At 55.9% G+C, this 23151-nt stretch overlaps 2 long non-coding RNA genes across 2 annotated transcripts; both read right to left on the bottom strand.

The window, feature by feature from the left end:
- Positions 1-7886: 7886 nt before the first annotated feature.
- On the bottom strand, positions 7887-22523 carry LOC118178344. Its single transcript, XR_004756131.1, has 3 exons — positions 22512-22523; positions 13108-13116; positions 7887-8386 (listed from the first exon to the last, which is right to left on the bottom strand). It is a non-coding gene; the product is annotated as an uncharacterized LOC118178344 (long non-coding RNA).
- LOC118178343 lies at positions 8502-11868 on the bottom strand. The gene is made up of 2 exons (XR_004756130.1): positions 11764-11868; positions 8502-9353 (listed from the first exon to the last, which is right to left on the bottom strand). It is a non-coding gene; the product is annotated as an uncharacterized LOC118178343 (long non-coding RNA).
- Positions 22524-23151: the final 628 nt, after the last annotated feature.

Genomic DNA, 23151 nt, shown 5'->3' with positions numbered 1-23151 from the left:
GGCAGGGCAGCGCAGTAACTGGTGCTGCATGGAAAGGTGGGTTTGGAGGCTCCGGAGGTCAGGATCCGACCTGTGCAATGCTCCAAGCAATGGGACCCGAAGGAGGAGGGCTTGGAATTCGTGGGACCAGGGCTGGGCAGAGCTGGTCCTGCAGGAGCAGCTGGGGAGGTCACCGGCGGCACCTCGAGCAACCACAAAAACCCAATGTGACGGAGACCGAACTCCGGTTAGAGAGCGAGGGGAAAACACACACCACGTCCCGCAAGAGCCCCTCCTAACTACCGTCTGCCCTTTGGAAAACTTCCCTGGCAAAGCCGCCTTTCGGCGAGCCTAACCCCAAGCTTTCACATTTATTTACTTATTTGTAGATGTTTCTCGACGCTTCCAAGTCTGGCAGGCCTCTGCGCCGAGTTTTCTGCGGAAAGGAGCTGCCGAGCGCGTCGCCTGTGCAATCCCTTCCCAGGGAAACGGGCAGGGATTAGATCATCAGATGGCGATTGTGAAAGCTAAGTGAGTATTTACTGTAAGAGGGCTTTGATTCAGCAAGGCGGGTGTTTGAGTGCTAAGTCAATGGGATGGGAGCATGTGCTCCTGTGCTGGGCTGAATCAGAGCCGCGCCGGACACCTCGCTTTTCCCACAGCCTTTGGCTCCCTGCTCTCTCGAGACATACGCTGACATCCCTGACCTGAAGCCATGGGTCTGGAGGAGGCAAAGATTTAGCAGGAAAAAGCCAGGTTCTCACTGGTTTCTTTTTCTTCTGAAAACCCACTGCAAGCTCGCAGGAAGTGCAGAAGTGGTGAAATCTGGATTTTCAGCAGCGCACAGCTGGGCGTACCACGTAAACACACAGATGTTTTGCTCCTTGCACTTTTTGGCCACTCTGTTTATAACTTTACTTGGGAGCACAGAAACTGGGGTTTCCTACCAGAAAGCCTTTTCCTCTTCTTTCATGACCTTTGTTCAACAATGACCCAATTTCACTCCAGATGTGGCATATACGATTCCTGAGGTGAGAGGAGAACCAGCATGCAAAATTGGCCACTTTTCTTTAAAAGTGCTGCCATTCGCTCCCAGTTTTTTGTTTGTTGGGAGGACTGGGTTCTGCTAGGAATGCCACTCATGGCAGAGGGGAAACCACCCGTCCCCGCTCCTCGTGGTCAAGGACTCGCTGAATTTTGGCCAGGATTTTTCTTCCCTGAAGGGCTCGGATGGATGCGGTCCCCCAGCGGTGGCACAATGCCCTCCATGGCTGCACAGTCCCAAGTGCTCAACACTGGGTGCAAAGACCAGGCAAGGAGAGGGGCAGCTTGAAGCCAGGCTGCAGCGTTGTGCCCGTGCCATAGGTCGTGCGTAATGCCCATCGGTCCACGTGCACGGGCTGTGGTTTGGCCAAGAAATCTCCAGTTTGCCCCAAGGAAGATGCAGGGGAGAAACAAGAAAGCACCACAGAGGATGAAAAACCCAATACCCTGACCTAATTCAGAGCCTAATCCACAGCCTGCCCTAATCGAGGAGATCTGAATCTTAAAGTCTGATCCCCCCCCCCAGCAAGGCAAATGGTAAAAAGCAGTGGGACTCGGGCGATGCGGGCCAGCTGCTGCATGTCCACCATGGGTCCCAGAGGGCTCCCAGGGACAGATCCAAATAAAAGGGGAGCAATGACCAGCGGGGGACATCACCGCAACCACAGCCTCTCCTGGTCCTGTGGCTTGGGAAGGGAAGGTGGCCTTGGTGCCCGGGTATGGCGAGAGGCACGGAACTTTGCTTTTGGAGCCGCTTAGGATGGGACAGGAGGGAAGATGCCATAAGAGAGCAGCAGAGCCACAGACCCTGTGATAAAACCCTGCGGGAGCCGCGGGGTGGGCAAAGCTGGCGATAAACCAGCTAAAAACCAAGCGAGAAGCAAAGCCATCTCCCGCCTGCACCGCGCTCGCGCCGCCGCTTCGCAAATGCGCAAATTATGCAGCCATTTCACGGGACACTTAGGAGTCAATTTGCAACGCGGCTCAGGGGGGAAATTGGGCACATAATTCCCCCGCGCCATAACCGGGAGCAGCCCGCTTCGTTTAACTCCGAGCCTGCCCCTTGTTAGCGCTTGCCGAAGGGAGGATGGCTGCGGGCACCGGGGGCCGCGTGTCCCCGTCCCGGGGGGGGCTCAGCTCGCGGGGCCGGGGGCGCAGCGCTCGCACCCCCCGTCCACACGCGCCGCCGGATCCGGCAGCCCGGAGCACAGTGGCAGCAGGCTGTTCTCATTACAGCCCAATGAGGCTGTTTACTCACCCAGCTGGAGACAGTTAGAGAGTGATAAATAATGAAAGAGAAAACATGATTTTCCCCTCTGTGGTTTCTATTTGTGTAACCATATGTCACAGCTCAATACGGCAGCATTTTTTTCTGCTTTATTCAGGAAAGAGTTGATTTTTTCCACAGAGTGGCTATTTTTTTTTTTTTTTCCCTCTTTTTTTTTTGTCTTTATTTTTTTTTTTTCTGGTGCGGTGACAAAAGTATTTCTGTTTGTTTTCCTGTGCAACTCACTCCTATGCCGTCTCCTTAAAGTCTGGCTCGTCCCGGTAACTGTGAGGGTTTGCTAGCGCTGTTCTCAGCCTCTTTTCAAATACCTGTCATGTGGCTGCGGGGAGAAGAACCAGCTGAAAACGGAGCAGGGGAGGAACACCACTGCAGGGTAGGGACCGCTTCGCTCTGAGGCTGCAGCAACTCTGTACCGGAGGATAAAAACATGCTGGAGTTTTCCCTGGCGGTGAGCGGGGAGGGTTAGGTGAGCGATAACATCGCTCCCGTGACATTTTTGCCAACACCGCTTTCCGACTGCTTTGCGAGGGTGGTAGGGCATCGTTCCTGCTGTTGTGCAAGCAGGGAAACTGAGGCACAGCGTGCTGCAGGGATTTGCTCCAGGTGCAGCCCTAGAGCTGAGCCAGCCTGCTGAATTTCGGCCGCGCTGAGCACCCCGGTGTCTGCAGGGCTCTGTCCCGGAGCGTTTGGAGCCGTGTTCCATGCGGTGAGCCCAGCCCCGTGTGCCCTGGGGAGGGCAGGTCCCTGCAAGGTCGCGCTCGCTGCCCGCGGGGAACCACGGATCTTCCTCCTGCAATTATCCCCCTGGCTTCCCCCAGCGCCCGATCTTGGCTGCCGGCGTCTCTTCCCCTGCCATGCCCCCGGAGCCTGAGGTCTTTTTTTTGGAGGTCTTGGCAAGCTCTGCTGCCGAGCTTCCCTCTCGGCCAGGGGCATACAACGTACTTTCTGCCTTAGCAAGTTCTCCAGCTTCATAACAGCCTCTTCCCGCAAGATACGGCGTTTTGGGAGGGCAATTATCCCAGTGACCTCATCCATGTCTGCAGCATGAGGTCACCGACGTGCAGGGAGGTGCGCACCTACCCCGCGCCGAGCGGGGTGCGCCGGGAGCTGGGCTCATCCCAATCCCACCTCTGGGCTCACTCTGGATCCCCGTAGCCGAGGAAACGGGCAACTAATTGTGGCATAATTCCCCGAGGCCAAATCAGATACCCGAGTGTAGATGTGGCAGCGATAGGAAGGGTGCAAGAGCCCAAACAGCGCGGATTACCAATAGCCCTGCATGGTGTGGGGTATGGGAGAGATGTGCCGGGGCTGAATGCGTGCCTTGGTCCTAAAATAGTGCCGAGCATCGTATCTCGCTTCCACAGCCCTGCTGAAAGGAGCCTCTGCGTCCCAGCCCTTGGCGTATAATCGCAGCGGGTGCACGATGTTAGCTGTGATACCTAACCTCTACAGCCAGAATCCCAGAGCCTCCGCTGAGTTTGACTTAGCTCAGTTAAATGTAGTGGGCGCACCTCCTCGTATGGCGGATCACTTTTTTAATCGTATGAGAACCATTTCTCTGGAGGTTTGTGTAATAATCCCCAGTGTGCCTGGGAGGGAGGAGACCACCCCCTGCCCTGCACACGTGTTTGTCACACAGTTATTTCCACGGTGCTTTGCTGGTTCCTCCGTTGCACACTTGTGGCTTCCCTAGTGGTACCCAGCAGCACGTTTGGCATTTCATCACCTGGGTTTGAGCAAGTCCGGAGTTTCATCAGCTGCACCACCTCCTCTGGTTCTCAGAGGTGAGGTCCCATCATCAGGGAGTGAGCTGGGAAAACACCGTCGTCAGAATTGCGCTCACGTCCACATCCACCCAGAAGCTGGAGAGCAAGCTGCGACCCGAAGCTGCTGCTGCCGAGAGTGAAGCCACCACGTCCCCAGCAAAAACACCCGGATCTGATCCACACTCCGAGTGTCCGGACACTTTCAGCATCGATGGAGTTGTCCTTTTTTAAAGCAATTTAATTGAGTAAAATCAGTATCTTCTTGCTCTGGGTCACAGCAAGCACACCGAGGGGAGGAAGGGTCCCACTGGCTGCCCTATCGTTTTTTACAGGCTCCCACCAGCAGCCCAAATGCACTCCCCTCGCCCCCAGGTCCTGCTCCTCTCCCCACAAGCATCAAAAAATGAGGGCTGGGGATTTGCTGCAGGTTAATTGAGGTTATTTCATATTAAAGCCCCTTGCCTGTGCAAACCCAACCTTTGCAGCACGGCACCAGTGGTTTCACCGTGCCGCGTTGCCCCCCCTTTGCGCTCAGCAGAGGGATGTGGATGCTTCCCCGTTCAGCTCTCCCCACTGCAGCCCCACGCGTTGCTGTCCTGGCAGATGTGACATGGGCCTTTACCTTGCCTTGATGGTCAACTAAGCCCTTGCTGTTCAATGCTTGTGCACGCCTTGCAGGAAACCCTCTTAGCCATCACCACACCGCTGCCGTGAGCGCAGCCCTCCCCGCGCCCCCATTGCTTGGAGGCAGACCTGTAAAAAAGCAAAAAACCCAAATTCTCTTGCCCTTGTGTTGAATGCCAGGACTGAGGCCATCCTGGAGACCACCGAGGTGGCATCTGGAGGGAGGCCGCAGCCTCCAGAGAAGACACCCATCAGCTGGGAACCGTGTCTGCCGCGACTGCATGGGAATACCGAAACGCTTCCTCTGGGTAACGTCACTGCCCGCAAGCTCGCAGCTCCGGGCTCGCAGCCCCCGTGTGCCAGGAAACACAAAGGCACTCCACGGCTTTTTCCACTCCTGGCTGTGCAAACACACGGCCTCTGCTCCTGCCAGCGGTGTCCGCCTCCGCGCCTCCCCTGCCTCCTGGCCCCGGCACCGCCTGGGTTAACGGGAGGCGGTTGGATGGAAAAGGCCCTTTTTATTGTAACAGCAGATACGGAGAAGAAAAAGCGCTAGAATCATTTATCTGGCTCACAGTTTCGCTAATGCCCTCGGCTTTAGGCCAACGTGAGATATTATGAGGTAAATCGGCCAAGTCATGCTATACAAACATTTCAAAAAAGAAAGATATTTTCAGGCTCTTGAAGGAATTCAGCCCTCCCCCTCTGCCCCCGCGTCGGGTTACTGCAGACCTCGGCCGGGGCCGTAGCCCCCTTCACGTTGATCTGAGAATTAAAGAAAAAAAAAAGAGAACTTGGGAAAAAAGACAGCACTCGGATTTGGCACGGGGCTTGCTCCACGATGCCACCGTCCTGGCAGCAGCCGGGCACCGCTTGGAGCTCCCCGCGCATCCCCTCCGTCCTTGCCCACTGCCCCGCTGGCACCCCGGGAGCGAAGGGGAAGGGCAGGGCTGGGGGTGCCAGCGAGGGGGAGTTCCCAAAGGGAAAACATGACTTCATGGTCCGACACAGATGGTTCTTTCCTCGTAACATCCCCAGACTTGCCCTGCAAAGCAAGCCTCCCCACGCCACCGGACTGCCCCTTGGTGCACACGAGACCATCCTGTACCCTTCACCCAAAACCCCAAAAGTGGAAATATTCTTGGCCGGGTAGCAGGCACGGCTGGATTTCTGGGTTAATAATGGATTTTAAGGTCACAGGAACTATGCGTGTTCAATAATATATAGGCTTTTTATTGCTTACAACATTTAAATCAATGTGTTTTGTTATTTATTAAAGCGCCATTGAAAATCTCTTTCCATTCTCGTTCCTGTGTCCTGAGCAGTTCATTAAAATGCCCACCTTTCCTGTCATAAAACCCACGTACGCAGGCTAAATAAAATCCAAACATGTACAGTTAAAGTCCCCACACAGAGAATTAAAACACCAACCCGCAGCCCGTCTGCCGAGCGCCCACGTAAAGCACAGAAGAAGCCGCATGCCACCGCACTGACACCCGCTCGGGTGCGGGATCAGAGCACGGGGAGAGGTGACAAGGAGAGGTGACAAGTGCCTGCGAGGCTCGGGGCTGGCTCGGGTGGGCCCAGCAGGGGACAGAGCCCTGGGGTCCACCCTGGGGGCTGCCAAGGTGCCCGTGGGCACTCTCGGTCCCACCACACTGCTTGGGGTTGGGAGAGGGGAAGGGGCCCGAGGGAGGACGTGAGAAGCCATCATCCCCTCTCCAGCCAAGGGAGACATTTGCTGGAGGGGTTGCAATTGGGCTCAGTTGTTTTTTATTGAGTAAACCCGCTCAAACGTGGAGCCTGTTGCTCGCAGGCACACAACGAGCTCGATTTTCCAGCTGCCCAAAGGCAGAGGTGCTTGGGTCTGGGCTTTGCTTCCACCTGAGGCACAAGCCCCCAGCTGATGACCCCTGCCCCGTGTTGCTGCCACAGCTATGAGTAGCCAGGTGTGAAGATTTTGGCATACAGGCTTATTTCACTTCTAACCCCACTGCACCTCGGAGGTTAGGGCGAGACGGGCTCAGCCCAGGTCTCTGCGCTGTCACCAGCCCCTGGTGTCACACCAAGAGGGGAGAACTGGTGGCACCTGGCACGGGGCTGGGAGACCCACCTGGAAAAAGCACCATGCTCTCCTGGGGTCCTCCCCACCCCAAAGGCTGTGGGTGGCAGGGCCAGGCAGGCAGCCCGTGCCCTGTGCCCAAACTCTCACAGCCTCTGGTCAATGGCTAGCTGGGCAAAATCAGGAACATCCTTACCGTAACGGCCTGACAGCAAAATGGGTAAGCTCTCCGGGGTGATCGGTACATCCCCCTGCACCAACAGCAGCACCCTGTCCATGCCCACCCCTTGCTCTTGCTTTTGCCCAACCCTGCTGAGATGCCCGGAGCCTCAGCGTGCAGCCGGAGCATCCGCCGGCACGGCATCGGCACCGCAGCCCCCGTCCCCCCTCCACCTCCTTCCTTCCCCCGGGGAGCCCCAGCGCTTTGCTGGAGGGCACGGAGTGAATCATCCAGTAACACAGAAATCTCGGAGTCCTCTTTAGACGTCCCAGGAGGAGGCAGATCTGAGGGAAGGCAGCGGAGAAGATGCCTGCAGCAATGTCAGTGCGAGAACAGCCGGGCTGACAGGATTCAGTGCGGGGATTAAGGTTGGGATCAGGGATGCAGGGAAAATGAAAAAAGACTCCGGCTTTCAGGCACGCCTCCGCTGTGTTTGTCTTCTTGTTTGCTCTGGAGGAGGACGGGCTCCCGGGGTACTCGGCTTTAAAAGGCCCCGGATCACCTTCCCGAAGGGGCTGGGGTTCACGTTAGCACCGCATCCGAGGTGTTTGCAAGGGAGCAAGGATGCAGAGGGCATGAAGGTACCAGGGCATGTAGGTACCAGACGGGCATCTCCGCCGTGGCTGGCCCCAAAACCATCCCACCCGTGGGTGCGCTGAGCGGCACCGAGCAGCCACAGGGCCCTGCGGGATGTCCGCCTTGTCACGGGATTTCCCAAATTTCCCTGTTCCACTTCTTGATGAAACTGCTCCCACTTCAATCCTCCACAACATTTCTTACCCGGGCACTTCTCTGCCTCCGTCCCAGGCTGGGGCAGGAGGCACACCAGGGCGCTGACGATTTCCTTGCCAGCCACAAATCCTCTTGCTCCAAGGTGGCATTTTATTGCGCAGGGGAATGCACGGCGGCTGCCTTTCCCCATGCTCCAGCCCCTGCTAAAAGCAGGCCCACAGGTCATGGGAAACTCACAGAGAGCAAGAGAGGAGGAGGAAAAGCCAAGCCAATTAGGCAGATCACTTAGGTGTGAAGGGGACCCAGAAGTCCCAAGCTCCTGAAGAGAAGCCTGCCCCTCTGTTATTCACTAACAAAGGCACTGAGCTGCCCTTGGTGATCCAGGCAAGAGAGGACACAGTGAAAGGTGGGCACCAGGGAAAGCAGAAAGTACCTAAAATCACATTTCCAATGGGAAGGAAGGCTCCCTCCCTGCTCCTGACCCGGACAGAGGCAGCACGCTGCACCCACCGGCCGCTCAGGCAGCATTCCTGCTCCAAGCAAACCTGGACTTTCATCCCTCCGACCTATTTCTCTTCCTTGCCTTCCCTCTTTTCTCCCCTCCAGCTTCCCCCAGTCCTTCCCCTGCCGGGGGCTCCTTGGCATGCTGTCCCCACGCTCACACCTTGCTCACATGCCAGCGGCCACGCTCCTCCTGGCTCCAGGACACCGAGCTGGGGGGACCCCGGAGCTGCTCACGAGGCTGCTGCACTCACACGGCGCTCTCCGACTCCTTGCTTTGAGGCTTTTTTTTTCCTCCCCTTCCAGATACAAGAGACACCAAGTTTTTCCTTCACATCCCTCATTTTTCCCCCCTTCTTCCCTTCCTTTGATTCCCAGTACCCACCCCTCGGTTTTCAAGGTTTTTTCCCCCTTCTTTCCTACCCCTCTCCTTTTTTTTTTTTTTTTTAATTTAAGTTTTTCTTTTAACTTTCAAGGTCAACACGGACAGACAATGCCACCAGTGCCTGTTTGATATGTGAGCGCTATTGGCGTCCATTGCCACGGTTTCCGTGGTAACACAGTAACCATTAATTTTCAATTAAAGTAGACAAAAAGCCCGATGACAGCTCCAGGTCTGCTGAAGATGTCAAGAATCCGTATTAATATACAGCAAGAGAGCATAATTGTGTGTCCATCTTCCCGAGCAACGAAAATGGAGGGATAATTACCAGCTAGAAAGCCACTCTGTAATTTTGTTCTTACTGTCACCACAACCCTACATATTAGCATAAATTAAAAGCAGGGTTTATTGTTACCAAAGTGCATTGATATTTCCAGCCTATTTTCTTCCTTTTAACTGTTTGTTGTTGACGAGTGACTCCTGGACACACGGAGGGTGAGCCCACAAGGAGCGATCGAGATGCCGGAGAGTGATGGATGGAGCCTCACGATGCCACCCAGGTGGCAGGGACGGGAAGGCGAGCGGAGACGGAGCACGGAGGGGGGGCAGAGAAATCCCAGGTCCCTTCGCAGCCACTTTCCAGCCCCGCAGCCCTGAGGAGCTCCCGGTGCCCGTCCGTCCCTGCTCGCCCATCGCCGCCTCCGCCGGGGGACTCGCGCCCCTTCCAGCTCCCGCGCGCACGGTGACAGCCGCTGAATTCATGAATTTAAGTGAATGGAAAAAAAGCGGGTTCCTTGTATCATATCCAGCGAAAGCTGTCCTTCAAAAGGAAATTTAGTGTAATTACCCTTAAGGGAGCGATCCTCACTCAGTCAGTCACAACACTGACCTGCTGCTAGGATCTGACAGGGAAATTACAGGCTGTGTACTCAACAAAAGGGGCTTCCTTCCTTCTTAGAGGGAAGATGAAATGCCGAGGTTTGAAAAGAAAAGTATTGGCTTCTGGGTTTTAAATCAGTATCTCGCTGAGGGCTTTCCTTTGCACAGGAACGAGGAGGGGAAGGACGGAGCCAGGGAGGGGAACGGGCATTTTATGGGCTGGAAAAGGAACCAAGACGACCCAAATCCCCCCCGGGCGAGGAAGGTGGGACCTCAGGATCTGATTTTGTGATACGCAGCGAGGTGATGGGCACGGCAAAGAGCTCTGCTGCCAGCCAGCCTGGCACATCCCTGCCCTTCTGTCACGGGAGCAGTGCCACCGCACCAAGGTTGTCACCTCACCGTGACTGTCACCGCTCAATGCAGAGCCCCAGAGTGCCCCCAGACCTTGCCACTGCTCCACTTGGAGACAGGCCTAGAGAAGTCCCTGGGGTCCCCCCTCGTACACCAGGAGGGCCCAAATCCCTCCGGATCCACCGGTTCGCACGCAGGTGGTGAATTCCCGGAGGGCCGGAGGAGACAGTCATAAGGCCTCTGATTAAAGGGGGGGATTAGCCAGAATAAATTGATACGCAGAAAAACGCACAGATAGATTATTAGGCAGTCGATTTTGTAAAGAGCTGAGAGATAGCAGCGAGGGGATGGGTTTGTCCTGAACACTGCAACGAGCCAGCTCTCTGAGGAAGAGGTCAGTGGAAATAGGGAAAGCAGCTGATGGGACCACGGCTGGCTTCCAAAAAGCTGGTGCAGCCCCCGGTGTTCTCCTAAGCAAGTAAAGGCAATGGTCTCGAGGTAAAATCTTCACCCTGCAGAGGCACAGCTGGGTAGGAAAGCCCACCAGGAGCAGCCAGAGCTTCACCACCAGTGTGAAAGGGCTTGTCCAAGGCTGGGGAGGATGGACAGCCCCCAGCCTGGGTTCATGGTTCAGGTGGTGGGAAGCTCACACGCAGCACCCACGATACCGTCCTGGAGAGGGGAGGCTGTTGGAGGGGCAGGATTAGCCCCAAACCATCTCGATGAACAGAGGAATGACCTAAGGGGCTGCAGTCAGCCCAACAGCGCGGGCACCACAAGCAAAAAAGCTGATGGCAGCTGGCGAGCCAGGGGCAGAATAAAAAGTGATGTGGGGTGTCCGTTTGATGGAGAGCTCAGCACAGACCCACGGGGTGTGGAGCAGAAGGGGCTGCGGTGGGGATGCTCGGCTGGTGCTCATCCCGTGCTGCCCATCGGGCAGGAGGTGGAGGGAAGGAGATCAGCAAACCAGAGGGAGTTCAAAGAACAGCAGAGAAACAACGATAAGAGGTTTGGAAAGCATAACCCACGAGGAGAGACTGGAGGAGCTGCGTTTGTTTAGTCTAGCCCGGAGAAGGCTAAGGAGGGCAGCCGATAACGGTGTAAGAGGTCGCTGAGAGGAGGATGGGATCTCCGCTCTCCGTGATCCTGGTGCAGGGGGAGCCAAGTTTCGGGGCAGGGAAAATGTACAAAAACACTGCAGTGCAGGGAGATCATGGCCTGTTTTGTAAGCCACAGGAGATCAGAGCACTCTGCTGCAAGGGCGAGTTGGGGCAGCCCCCCCGAGCATCCCCTGGGGGGTGAGGGGATGCATCGGCTCCATCCTCAGTGCTGGGCTCCCCCCAGCTTGTCCCAAACACTGATGTTCCTCGTGGGAGCACAGCAAAATCTTCCACAACCAGCCTTGGGGTACTCGGTAGCCTTGTGATAGACCCAGCAGTGCATCAAGCAGTGAGGGTAAATGCATCAAGAATTACCAGCTGTGGCCAATTCCAAACTTTTCAAACACAGATCAGCTTGAGGAGCCTTCCACAGCAGAAAGGAGGAAACAGGAGCAGGCCGATAGCGCCTCGGCTGTGCGGCTCAGAGACAGGGAGGCACTTTCCAAAGGGCTTTGTTTGGAGAACACTGAGTGCCTCTAACAATTACAAACACGACAACAGTTTTAAAAGCTCAAAACAGGATCATCTGATTTTCTGCAAACAAACCACTCAGCTAAAGATACTTTTTTTCTTCCAAATTCCATTTCACACTTTTTTTTTTTTTTTTAAAGTGTTCCATTGGTTTTTTATTATTATTCAACTGGGGCACTAGCACTGATTATGAATCACGATGATACCTGCAAAATACAGCAGGTAAGGGGAGACAGCCTGCATTCCCTTCAGGCTGGAAAGCATCCGACTCAATTATCCTGCAGATCTGGGATCCTACCTACAGCTTCTGGGACTTGCTGCCCAAGTCAAGAGCTGCCCAAGTCAATACTCACCTTCCAGACCTCAGAGCCAGCATCCTATCCCCAAGGAGCACCAATGCTGCTATAGGGAGTAGGGAAACACAGCCCCAGCCCTGAGCCCCTTTTATCCAGGTGCCCTGGGTTGCCAGTGGTGGAGAATATGAGCACCAGTTGCACCTCAATCCCCTCTGGGCCAAATCAGCTGGTGTAATTGGTGCTACTGCACTGGCACCAGTGATTTCGAACAGCTGAGGTTTCAGCACTCAGTGTATAGGTTCCACCTAGTAGAGGTAGCCCTGCCCTTCCCTGCCCTTCAATACTCTGATCCTGACCCCAGCACCTGCCCTAGAAGTGGCAGAAGCAGCACTGAACAGACCTGGAGGATCCCTAAGTGCTGCCGGGATCCCTGAGGACAAGGGAAGATGCTACAAGCATTATTCACGTGCCCAGCTCAGCTGGTGGGATGCTGTGTGCCCTCTCAGCTGAGGAAACAGGCCAAATCCTGCTTCTGGCTACACAAGGATAAATCTAGAGCAAGTCCCTTCTGAGAGCACCTCCTTTCTGGAGGCAGGCTGTTAAGTGTCCACATTCGTTTAATTCAGGGGGGTGAAAACCATCATTTACCAGGGCAGGTTTGGGAGGGAAGGTGACAGAACCAGCTCGCTGCCAGGAAAGCCCCCGCTCTGCCATCTGGGGTGCTTTGCTGGGGGACCCCCAGCCTCTGCCCTGCCCAAGGGGCTGTGCCGTGGGACCCCTGGGTGCCGAGTGATGGTTCTTGGCTGAGCACGTGGGTGCTTGTGTGCATGAGTGGGTGCTCGGGTACACACGTGGGTGCTCAGCTGCGCACGTGGGTGCTCGGGTGGCTCAGCTGCGGGATCTCCGGAGAGCTGTGACCAAAAGGCACCTCCCAGCACCGTGTTCCTGCTGCTCGGGGGCGTTCGGGTGCCCTCTGCCCTCTGCTCTCCCTGTCCCCTCCTGTCCCTGGGACCATCGCGGTCACGATGCTTGCACGCTGCTAGCCACCCCCAGCTCTGTCACCCTACAGCCAACAGCACTCGAAATGCAGCACGCCTTCGCTCAGCCCCCTTCTGCTGCCTGCCGAGGGGCCGTTTCCAGCCAAAGGCACAACACTGGGACGCAGGAGAAGGCTTCGAGCTCCGCTGTGAGTGGGCTGAGCCCCCCTCCTGCCTGCCGGGCTTTGCGCATCCTTCTCCCTCCCCTCTCCCCGTGCCGCTGGTTCCAACCACGAGCCCTGCGAGGCAGGGAATCCCTGGCCAGGCATTTATCCAGCCGGTGCCTGGCACGGCCAGCTCAGCCGGGACCTCGCACGCCTCTGCACGGCGGGGAAACGAAGCCCCCGCGCCCCTCGCGTCCCCCCCCGGCTCCTGCAGCGCCCAAGTTCACGCAGCCCGAGCTAGCAAAGGGTCAAAAAGCTCCTCGCTCTCCTTTCCCCCCCCCCCCTCGATATAAATACCAGCCTACCAGTCGACACAGAGTACATACATCTTAAACAAACACTTGGCCGGGCTGTTTATCTCCACAGCCTTTAAACAAACTCTTTCAAAGGTTTCTGCTGATATGAGAGATTTACTGAAAACCATTCGCCCTTCTTAAAAGCCTCTCAGTTTATGCTGCTATGGGTGAAACGAATAGTGTTTTAGCCTGGAGTTTTCTGTCTTCTGACCGCATGTTTATCCTAGGGGCCACTGCTGGCTTTGATAGGAGAGCAGCACGGACACAAATCTTTACGAGAGAAAATATAAAATAAACCCAGAAACGCTGTGTGTGCGTGCGTGCATGTGCAAGCGCGTGCGTGTGTGGCACGGGCTGGGGGGGGGGCTGAAGGAAAAGTTTTGTCCCTGCGGGTGTCACGCTCAGCACCTCCCAGCTTCGCCTCCCGCACCCCCCGTGGCTGTCGCGCTGTTCCCTGGGGTTGTCCGTCCTGAAATTTGGTGGGGGTCTCCCTGAGATTATGGATTTACGGCAGCTCTCAGCAGCACCCGCCACAGCTCAGCACCTCCCGGGCTCGCTGCCTCCCTGCTCATTAAATCCCTGGCGAAAAGGGAGAGCCGTCGGAGTTACTGCCAGAGAGCGGCCCCAGCATCTGCATGGCCCAAGGCACTGCCCAGCTCCTTTTTGCAGTTTTCAGCCCCGTTTCACAGGTGGAGAACCTGAGGCAAAGGGAAATGATGCGCTCAAGGATGCTCGGGAAGCGAATGGGAGGAATTGGACCTGAGTTTAAATGCTGATGGCCCTGCCTTGAGTCAGGCTGATCTGCAGCACCCATCTCCGACATAAGGAGATAAAATGGGTGAAGACAGACTGAAAGTGCTTTTGGAGGAGCTGTGCCATTTCGTGGCTGAAGGGAAAGGAGAGAAAATCTCTGTCCCCTCCCTGCAGGCATGCAGCCCCTCCTGCCTGCCACCTGCAGCACTTGGGGACAGGGCTGTCCCCAGGGCATGGAGGTGCTCGGGGAAGGCTTCGAGCAGGGGAGTGGGCAGGGGAAGGGGCATTTTCCGTCCTCACTTGTGCCCGTGCATATCCAGGCGAGCTGCTTCAATAAGGCTTTTGCTCCAGACTTTGATGGGCTTTCTGCTGAAATCCAGGCTCATTTCTCCAAAGCCTTGGGCCTGCCTGGCACCCGCAGCAGTGTAATTAAGAGATTCTGGCACGGCAGTAATTACCGCCCGTTGGATTTTGTTCAGGAGAGGATGCGGCGAGGCATGAGCCGGGCCCTGGCTGCGGCCCTGGGTGTTGGGGGGACCCCGTGCCCAGCATGGGGGTCCCAGGGTATCATCCATGGGCCAGAGGCTGCAGCATGGGGACTGCTCTAAGTGGCTTTGCACAAGGTTTTTGCCTCTTCCCCCAGGAGCATCATGCCCACATGGAGCCCCCCATATCGTGAGCTCTCTTTGCAGCCCTGCCACAATGCCCGTGTGTGCTGGGCAAACTCGGATAGAAACAGCCCCTGCCCCAGTGATCTAGGGGCGAGGTAAAATGTTCCTTTTCTCCTTTTCCAAGCAGCTGCTGATGTTGTTTTCTCCAGTGTTTTCCAAGGAGATGACCGAGCGTTCGATTTGCTTCTGCCGCAACGTGCCACGCAGAGGAGGAATCTGCTCCTTTGTTTCCAGCGGCCCAGGGCTTTGCAGCGTTACGTGTCATCGCTTATTTACCGTCCTCCCTCGCTTATGACACACTCAGGTAAAGACCTGTTTGTTGTCAGCATGACACCCACGTTGGTAAACAAGGCGAGTTTGCCCAGCCATCAATCAGGGAGTTATCGATAGCTTTCCACCAGCACGAGCGACCTCGGGGTGGGTGAGCTCGCAGCGAGCACCGGTGAGGCTCCGGCACCCGGTGTCCTCGGGGTCTCTGTGCGCAGAGGGCGAGGGGCTGCTCTTGCCCCACCAAAACCCAGCCACCCACACCATGGGCCCTGCAGGGAGAAGGTTGCAATCGGCCCCAGGCTCCTCCAGGTTTTATTTTTCTTTTATTGCTCTCTGGATGTGTTTTCTCCTCTCGGGCTCCCTAGATCTCCCGGCCTTCTTGCAAGCCGGAGAGAACAAAGCCACACGACAGGTTTCAGAGTAAACACCAGCTACCACGAGACTCCTGATCAAACTGCAAAAGCTCTGGCCACCCAGCCACACTTGGAGATACAACCTCGCTGTCCCGGCAGGCCTGCAAACCACAAGGCAAAAAAAGAAATCCCCAATAGATTTAGCAGTGGGGGCTGCTATCGGCACCGGGGGTTCGCAGCTCAGCTCGGCACAAGCCGGAGGCCTCGCCTGCGATCTGTGAATGCTGGCATTGATGGCACTGCTTTTCCATCCCTCCTCTGGCCCCTCCTCAGCTCAGGGCAGGAGCAATGCTGATGTTTTTGGGTCTCTCCCGAACCCAAGGTCCGGGGAGGAGGATGCGGCAGGCGGCCACCAGCTGTCCCCTGGCACCGCCACGCGCGCGCCCACCCGGAGACGCGGTGCTCGGGGCTCCTCGCTGGCTACCCGGCTCTATTTCGTGTGCTCTGCACTTAGGAGAAACCCGGCAAAAGAGTAAAGGTCAGGAGAGAAACGCTGCTATTTATTTATACAGGAGAGCCTTGCGAACAACATGTATTTGGGAGCCTTTCGAAACAACAGAACTCGCCCCGCCGAGCTGCTGAACCAGTTTGGTGGCGACGCCGCCGCGCGCACACACGCAGCGCCTGAGACGCCGCACGAAGGCGTGTTTGGAGAGGGGGGGGGGAACTTGCAAAGAAGGCAAACAGCTCGCCCCAGGGCCTCAGGCCAACAAACAGCCCCCCCGTGCCTCGCTCCCGGCGCTGGGCACCCCGCTTGTGGCTGCTGGTTAAGCAGGGCTGGGCAGGGCTCGACGCCAGGGTGAGGGGCGCGATGAGGTTGGGTGTTGCTGGAAGGCCCGGCCGTGCCACCCGCCTCTCCTCACATGGCAGCTTTCCCCCGTTTTATCGTTTTATCGCTTTTTTACTGCCCTGGTGCAGCAGGCAGGGCGATGCCGTGGAGGCAGAGCTGGGCACAGAGAGAGGTGCGAGCGGGGCCAGGCACGATGCTGCCCACGGGCGCTGCTCCAGAGCCAGCCCCACCGCTCGTCCCCACTCCTGGGGGGGGGAAAACCACAAAGGTGGGGGCTCGGGGAGCTTCTGGCTGTGGGGTGAAGCAATGCAGGTGGGCACACTCACTGTGGCCACGTAGCAGTGTGGGCTTTTCTGAGCCATGGCTCTGTGTTTGTCTCCTCATCCCTCTTAGGGTCACAGGATGTTCCCATATGGAAGGGACCCACAAGGATCACCAAATCCCGCTCTTCCCCCCATGCTGATCAGCACCCTGACACCTCATCCACAGAGTTTTGGAGCCAAAAAAAAAAAAAAAAACAAACCCAAACCAGGCAAAATCTTTGGCCCAAACCCAGCGAGGTGGCCTCGGGAGCGCTCCCGCGGTGCCGTCCGGGATCGGTAGCTGGCTTTTTGCACACCCCTGCCCTCTGAGCTCAACCCCGCCGCATCCCAGCCCCGGCCACGTGCGGTCCCTGCGGGTGGCGATGGGCAAAGCCCGTCCTGGCAGCCACCGGTCCCCTGGGGAGGACGCAAGGTGGCCGGGGGGGGGTCCCCGCGTGGGGCGGCCCCGCTGCCGGCGAAACGTGGGTAGCACAGACGGGCCCTTGAGCATAAAGCAAAGAGAAGCCTTTTTGTTCGCATGTGTTGGCTCAGCTCAAATAACTCTTAGGGGACCCGAGCTGCAGGCTGGAAGGGGAAGAAACTCTCTCCAGATGAAAGGATGTCAGAAAATTGTATTTAGTCAACTGCGTGTGTGTGTTAGAAAGGGGCGGAGGGAGGAAGGGGCCGCGGAGGCTGTTGCTGTGACTGACTTTCTGACTTCTTAACTTGTCAGCATATCCTAAAGTTAAAAATGCACATGCACACAGGACTGCAGCCAAAGAGGCTGTCTAGCCGCAAATCCAGATGTGGGGGCCACTGCGCAGCCAGCCAGCCCCGCTCTCCCTGAAACGACTTTCAGACTAAACAATTGTGACTTGGCTGTGAGAGGCAGCGCAATTCCAGATGCTGCTTTCCTTTCACGTTGTTTTAATTGGGCTGGCAGGCGCAAGGGCTCTTTCAGTGAGAGGAAAGCTTCCCCACGGGACCGCAATGTTTTGGCAAAGCTCCCACGCTGCTACCTTAAGAGAGCGAGGGGAGGAGAAGGAGAGGAGGGGAGGCAGGGAGGTGGCGGTGGGGAGAAAAATTGGGAGCGACTTTCCAAGGTGTTTACTGCTGCGAGCGGCTGCCGCTTTGCGTTTTTATCTGCTGAAATTCTCACCTTTTTTTTTGGGGGGGGGGGCGTTGGTTTGGTTAGTGTTGCCCTGGTGGAAAAAATACAAAAATAAAAATGAACGGGGCAGGGGCCATGGTGGGAAATGGGGACTTGGCCCTGTGAGTTGGTGGCACGGTGACACTGGGGTACCCCAGCCATCCTGGGATGGGGGTACCCAGGGTGTGTGCCTTGGCTGTGGGCATCATCCGAGAGCCACAGGGGATTTTGGTGCTGGCCATCCCAGTGGCACGGCCCTGCGGGTGCTTCCCATCCCCTCTCCAGATGTCTGCAGGCACCGAGCTGCACAGAGCCAGTGGCTCTGCCCTTCACCTTGCGTTGCCAGCACGGAAAGCGATAAGGGTTATTAAAGTCACAGCAGATCTCGTCCTGAATTATCAGGCTGCTGCCGTCCAGACCCTGCTCTAGCAGGGGAAACCCTGGTTTTGTGTGGTGAGCACCCCATCTCCTCCCCCAGCCCTGAACCCACCCTGGCTGGCACAAATGTGTTAAACCAGCAAATTTCGGTGCTGTTCATCCCCATCCACGCCTCTCCCCTGTCTACCCCCCCTTTGCCCACAGCACACCCAAACGAGCCAGCGTCATCCCTGGGGCATCCCGGTTGTGCTCCCACAGGGTTAAACTGGCGTGGTCCTTCCCCGCGGCGGCGAGACCCCAAATGCTCTTTTAATGCCGTGCAGTGGCGTGCCGGCCCGCAGCGCGCTGCCAGCGGCTGAGTCAATAACACAATTTTAGCCTGGGCCGGGCTCCTCTCCCGCAGCCAGGCTGAGCCCTGCCTTTGCCAACTGAGGCACAGCCGCGGCGGAGATGGGATTTTAAGGTGGACCCTGGAAAAATTAAAATGGGACCCCCCCCGGGGGAGCACGGGAGGCGAGAGGGGAGCGAGGAGCTGGAGCGGTGCAGTGGGGTGAAGCAGCTCCCGGCAGCACCCGGCCGCTTGCGAACCGTGTGGGTGGTGGAGATGTGGGAATACGGCTTTGCTTGCATTTTGGGGGGGATGCTAAAATCTGGGGAACGCTGCCCGGGGCATGGGGATGGGTCGGCCACCTCCCTGCTTCGGCTGCCCCCGCCGCGGGCACTGCCCTCGCCGCCCGAGTTTGTTTTTCTTGAAGCTGGGAGGTCTGAATTCCTGCTGGATCCTGTCGGAGATTCAGGAAAGGCCGGTCAGCCGCCTCCGTCCGGAGCTTCCAGCGGCAGGTACTTCCGATCTGCCGGGTCCCGGGCAAAAGAGACGTGCCTTTTGGGGTCGGGGGCTCCGACAAGGCAAGCAGAGCGAGGGACTGAAGTCGCTGTCCCAAACCCAGCCTGGCTTCTGGGCCAAGTGCGCTGGGAATGTTAAAAAATAATCAGGAAGGTTTTCTAGACAGGAAAAAAAAAAAAAAAGTCCCAAACACATCCTTAGCCTGCGCCCTTACAAGTCCCTTAACTCTTTTTGCCCCCCAACCAGCGAGGGAAACAGTGTGTTTTTCTGCTTTGGTTTGTTTGGGGGGGGTTGTTTGTTTTGTTTGTTTTAAAACTTTGGCCTCATTAATTTCCAAAAAAAATTTCCCCCCAATAAAAGGAAAACATGGAAAGAAAAACAAACTATTAGAAAAGAGAGGAGGGAGGAAATGTTATTTAAAAGGTTACCAGACCACATCATTTTCCAATGATATTATATACTCCCTGCAGTATCCAAAATATATATGGGCCTTAGGCCAAGAATGTAAAAAAAAAAAAAAAAAAAGAAGAAAAAAAAGAAAAAAAAACACCCAGCGTAGACACAACATCTGGACAGAGGCTGAACAAAACCTCCATTTATCACACTTAATCCTGCAATGAAGCAGTCAACAGTTTACTTCTGTTTTGCTAATTTAGCTGCTTTCATGCTTCCGAGGTGGAAAAGCCAAAGTAAAAGCTTTGAATTAAGTGTCACTTTGTGGAGCTACTTCTCCTTTTTCTCCCCCCCCCTCCCCTTTTTTTTTCATAAAACTTTCTTCTTTTTATTTTTTTTAAAATTCCTGTTCTTTTATTAATTCCACCTTCCCTGCCCCACCCTGCTTTTTCTCCTGGGGGGATCAGTAAGAATCTGGTGAATAACTGGGCACGAGCCCTCCCTGCAGCCTGCACCCAGGGGCGTTTGTGGCTCTGTGAATCAGATCCCTGCCGTAGCCACCCGAGCACCGGATCGCACCCAAAATCAGGCTCCGCGCTGGAAAAATGTGAGCCCCGCAGCCCACATTGCCCAGGAGGTGTGCGCAGCTGGAAACCGCCGTGGTTTCCCATTTTCAATGGAAAATTGGTTTTGTTCCATGCCAATACGGGTGGTGTGTGCCCGAGATGTTCCTTTTTCCCCAGGAATTTTCTGAATTTCACTGACTATCACCCAGGAGATGGGAGCCTGAAAGGCAGCGGCGCATCCTGGGGGCTGCGGGGGGGTGCACGGTGCTCTCTCCTGCTGCCACTTTTTGGGGTGACTCTGGGCTGATTTTTTTTTTTTTTTTCCCTGAAAAAAAAAACAAAAAACAAAAAACAAAAACCACTGTGTTTGCAGGAGAGGAAAAAAATCCTGTTTCCTGGCCAACTGTGGTGCAGCTCTGAGAGCACACATCTGTCTGCCTGCAGCCCTTCACACCCGCCGCCCCGACAATTAATTAGAGGCAGCTTGCGCTGTCTTTGGAGATGAGTCTCTTCCTTCCGACCAGCTATAAAGTACCCAACACCCTGTTCTGGGGTTGGCGATGATAACGACGACCACAGCATTAACCACAGCACATCTCCATCCACCCAGGAGCTACGGGAGACGGGGGGATTCTTCTTCGGCTGCTTAAATGGGGAGTTTTACACCCAAATTCAGGCTCTCGAGTTGGGGAGATTTTGGTCGTGTGAGCCGTATTGCCTGTAGGACAAGGCCAGGCACAGAGGGGAAGGAGGCTGCTTTATCTTGCCTCAATGTTTAATTAAAGTTAAGCAGCAAAACCCAGTTTTTGTTAGAAATTTGGCTATTTCCATCACCAGGACAGCACCATCTGGGCCAGCACCAGGCAAAGCCTTTGCAGGACAGCGTAAAACATCCCCGTGCCCCCATCGGAGCCGGGGGCATATGCACACATTTAGTAAAAATACTTATTTGGTGTTTTCCCAGCTTCCTCAGATTATTTTCGTTGTGTCAAGAGCAAAAGATACAACAAATACCCATCCTCAGAGGCTTAATTAATATTTGCTAAGACCAAAATAGTCTACATCTCACCAGCTGCAGGGTGTCCTGCCTGTTACGAGCTGCACATTATCAGGCAGCGCTTAATGCAGCGTGGGGAGTTGGGTTTATTTTTGGGGCTGTCTGGTTCCCTGCTATTGTTGTACGTGCGGTATTGCCGTCGTTTCCCTTGACTTGATGTGGTTTCATGTGTGTGTCAAAGGCTGCTCTGTCTCTGTAGACACGGCTTATTACTGTTTTATAAGCGGCAAGAATAATGAACTAACTAACTAACTGCGTGCTTTAAGGAAAAGCCTCGCACGTATGAAATGCAAAAATATTAATAGCTTATCCAGAGCAGCTTGCTTGTCCTGAATGCTGGTATTCAGAAGTGACACATGCTGCATACCTTGTCTAACAGACACATCAATACAAGATTAGATAAGGAAAAGCACATTCGGGCCGTCTAGAGCAACAAAAAAATGTACCTAGCTTTGAAAAACAGGAGTGGAAAATTGCCGGCATGCATGGTATTGCTAGGGCCTCCTTCCCTGCTCAGATGGGCTAATTTTAGGAAAACACGCATCGGGCTGCAACTAAACAAGTCTGAGTTCCTAAGAACCACGGCGCACCCGTGCCCTTTGGGGTCAGATGTGGCTCACGTGGAGAAAGCGCCCGCAGACCTGTAGGAAAACCTAACAGAAAACAGCGCGGGGCTCACAAAATTAAAGTGATGAATTTTCTCTGTCTGCAGGTGGGTGAAGTCGTATAACTGAGTTAAGCTGGTTGAAACGGGAGCTGCAAGTGATAACGGCCGGGTCTTTGCTTGCTGGAGGTGTCGATCCCTGCTCACCGGGGGCGAGCTGCGGGGCGCGCAGCCTGCTCCTCGCTTCTCGCTCCGCACCCAGCGCCGAGGCCAGCCTGTGCCGTGCCACCAACACATCACCCCTGTGCCTCCACGGTGTGCCAGGAGCTGCTCAGAGCCCTCTTAAAAACCCATAAACCAGCACCAAAGAGTAACAGAATGAGCTCCGTTTTGCTGCTTTCCGGACCTGCCTACTAACTTGAGGAATGGGCTTTTTTTCATTGTGCTCCATCCTAGCACACTTTTGCAAGGCTTTGAGCTACTTCCCTGTAGGGATTTTTTTCCTCTTTCTTTCCAGATGCTCATCTCAGGTGGGAAGAAGTGCTCCATGCCGCCATGCAGCAGTCGTTCCCCTACACATCCTGCCAATTCCTCCGGCCGTAGACGCGGGGAAGGAGCTACACTTTGACGCAGCTCAGCTACCGCATCTCAGCATCCTGCCGCCAGCGATCGCCAGCTCCCTCTGAGCCAGCTGATGACAATAAATAACCACTCTATCTTTTCCTCCTTGCAAAGACGAGGGCTGGCTTTTTTTCACTCTCTTGCCGTGCGGGGCATGGCTGGATCAGGGCTCCCCCAGCCCCGAGCGGCCGAGGCCACGTCTGCACGGCACGGCGGTGCCTGCGGCCGCGCGGTCCCCCCGGCGTGACGTAGCGGCCGCTGCATTCCCACGGCTCTCCAGTGCACAGACAGACTATTTCAACCCTCGCATGTCGCTCCGGGGTCATCTGTTCATGTTTACTGTAGGGGAAGGAGGCCGCAGCAAACATTCCTCCTCGGTGCCTCACACGGGCGGGAGCTCTCCCACCACGTCGGCAGCCCCGGCGCCCTGGGAAAGGGGACTGGAGGCTGTGCCCGGCTCTGCCCACCCCGTGCAGGTGCAGCCGGTGGGGATCGAGCACCATTTTTGCCCTTCCCAAAGCCCTTTGGTTGCAATGAGGCTGGTGGACTCAGGATGAGACCCGTGAGCCTTTGGATAACCTGCCCTGGAGGGACGGCCGTGCCAGCAGCTTGGCCACGATCTTTTTGCATCCTCACGCTCAGGATCCACTGCAACATCAGGGCTAGACATGGGGCTGGAGCCTCCAGCTCCCTCCTGGGGGCTCTCCCCACCTCCTGCCCCAGCACAGTTAACGAGTGCCAGCCCTGCAAGCACTGTGAGCTGCGGCACCATAGCCTGGCCGGTGGCATGTTCCCTTCCCCAAGGGAGGACGAAGCTTTCTGGCAGGGAAACCCGCACGTACCTGGCAGGAGCGGCTGCCCAGCCCCACTGCACCCCGCGGGGATGGGAGAGGTTTGTGGGGAGAGCAAACATCCCAGCTCATGCCCCGACTGTCTCACCAAGGGCATGCTCAGGGCCGCCTCTGCCAGCCCCCAGCCCCTCAGATCCCAAACCCTCCCCTCTGTGCACAGAAAGCATTGTTGGCCCAGAAGCAGGGGCTGTCAAATTACAGTGAAAATAATTACAGCTGGGCTGGGCAGC

This window comes from Oxyura jamaicensis, chromosome 26 (assembly GCF_011077185.1).
Source record: "Oxyura jamaicensis isolate SHBP4307 breed ruddy duck chromosome 26, BPBGC_Ojam_1.0, whole genome shotgun sequence".
NCBI classification, from domain to species: Eukaryota; Metazoa; Chordata; class Aves; order Anseriformes; family Anatidae; genus Oxyura; species Oxyura jamaicensis.
Note: the sequence above shows the minus strand (reverse complement) of the source record. Positions and strands in the feature narration are given on the sequence as shown.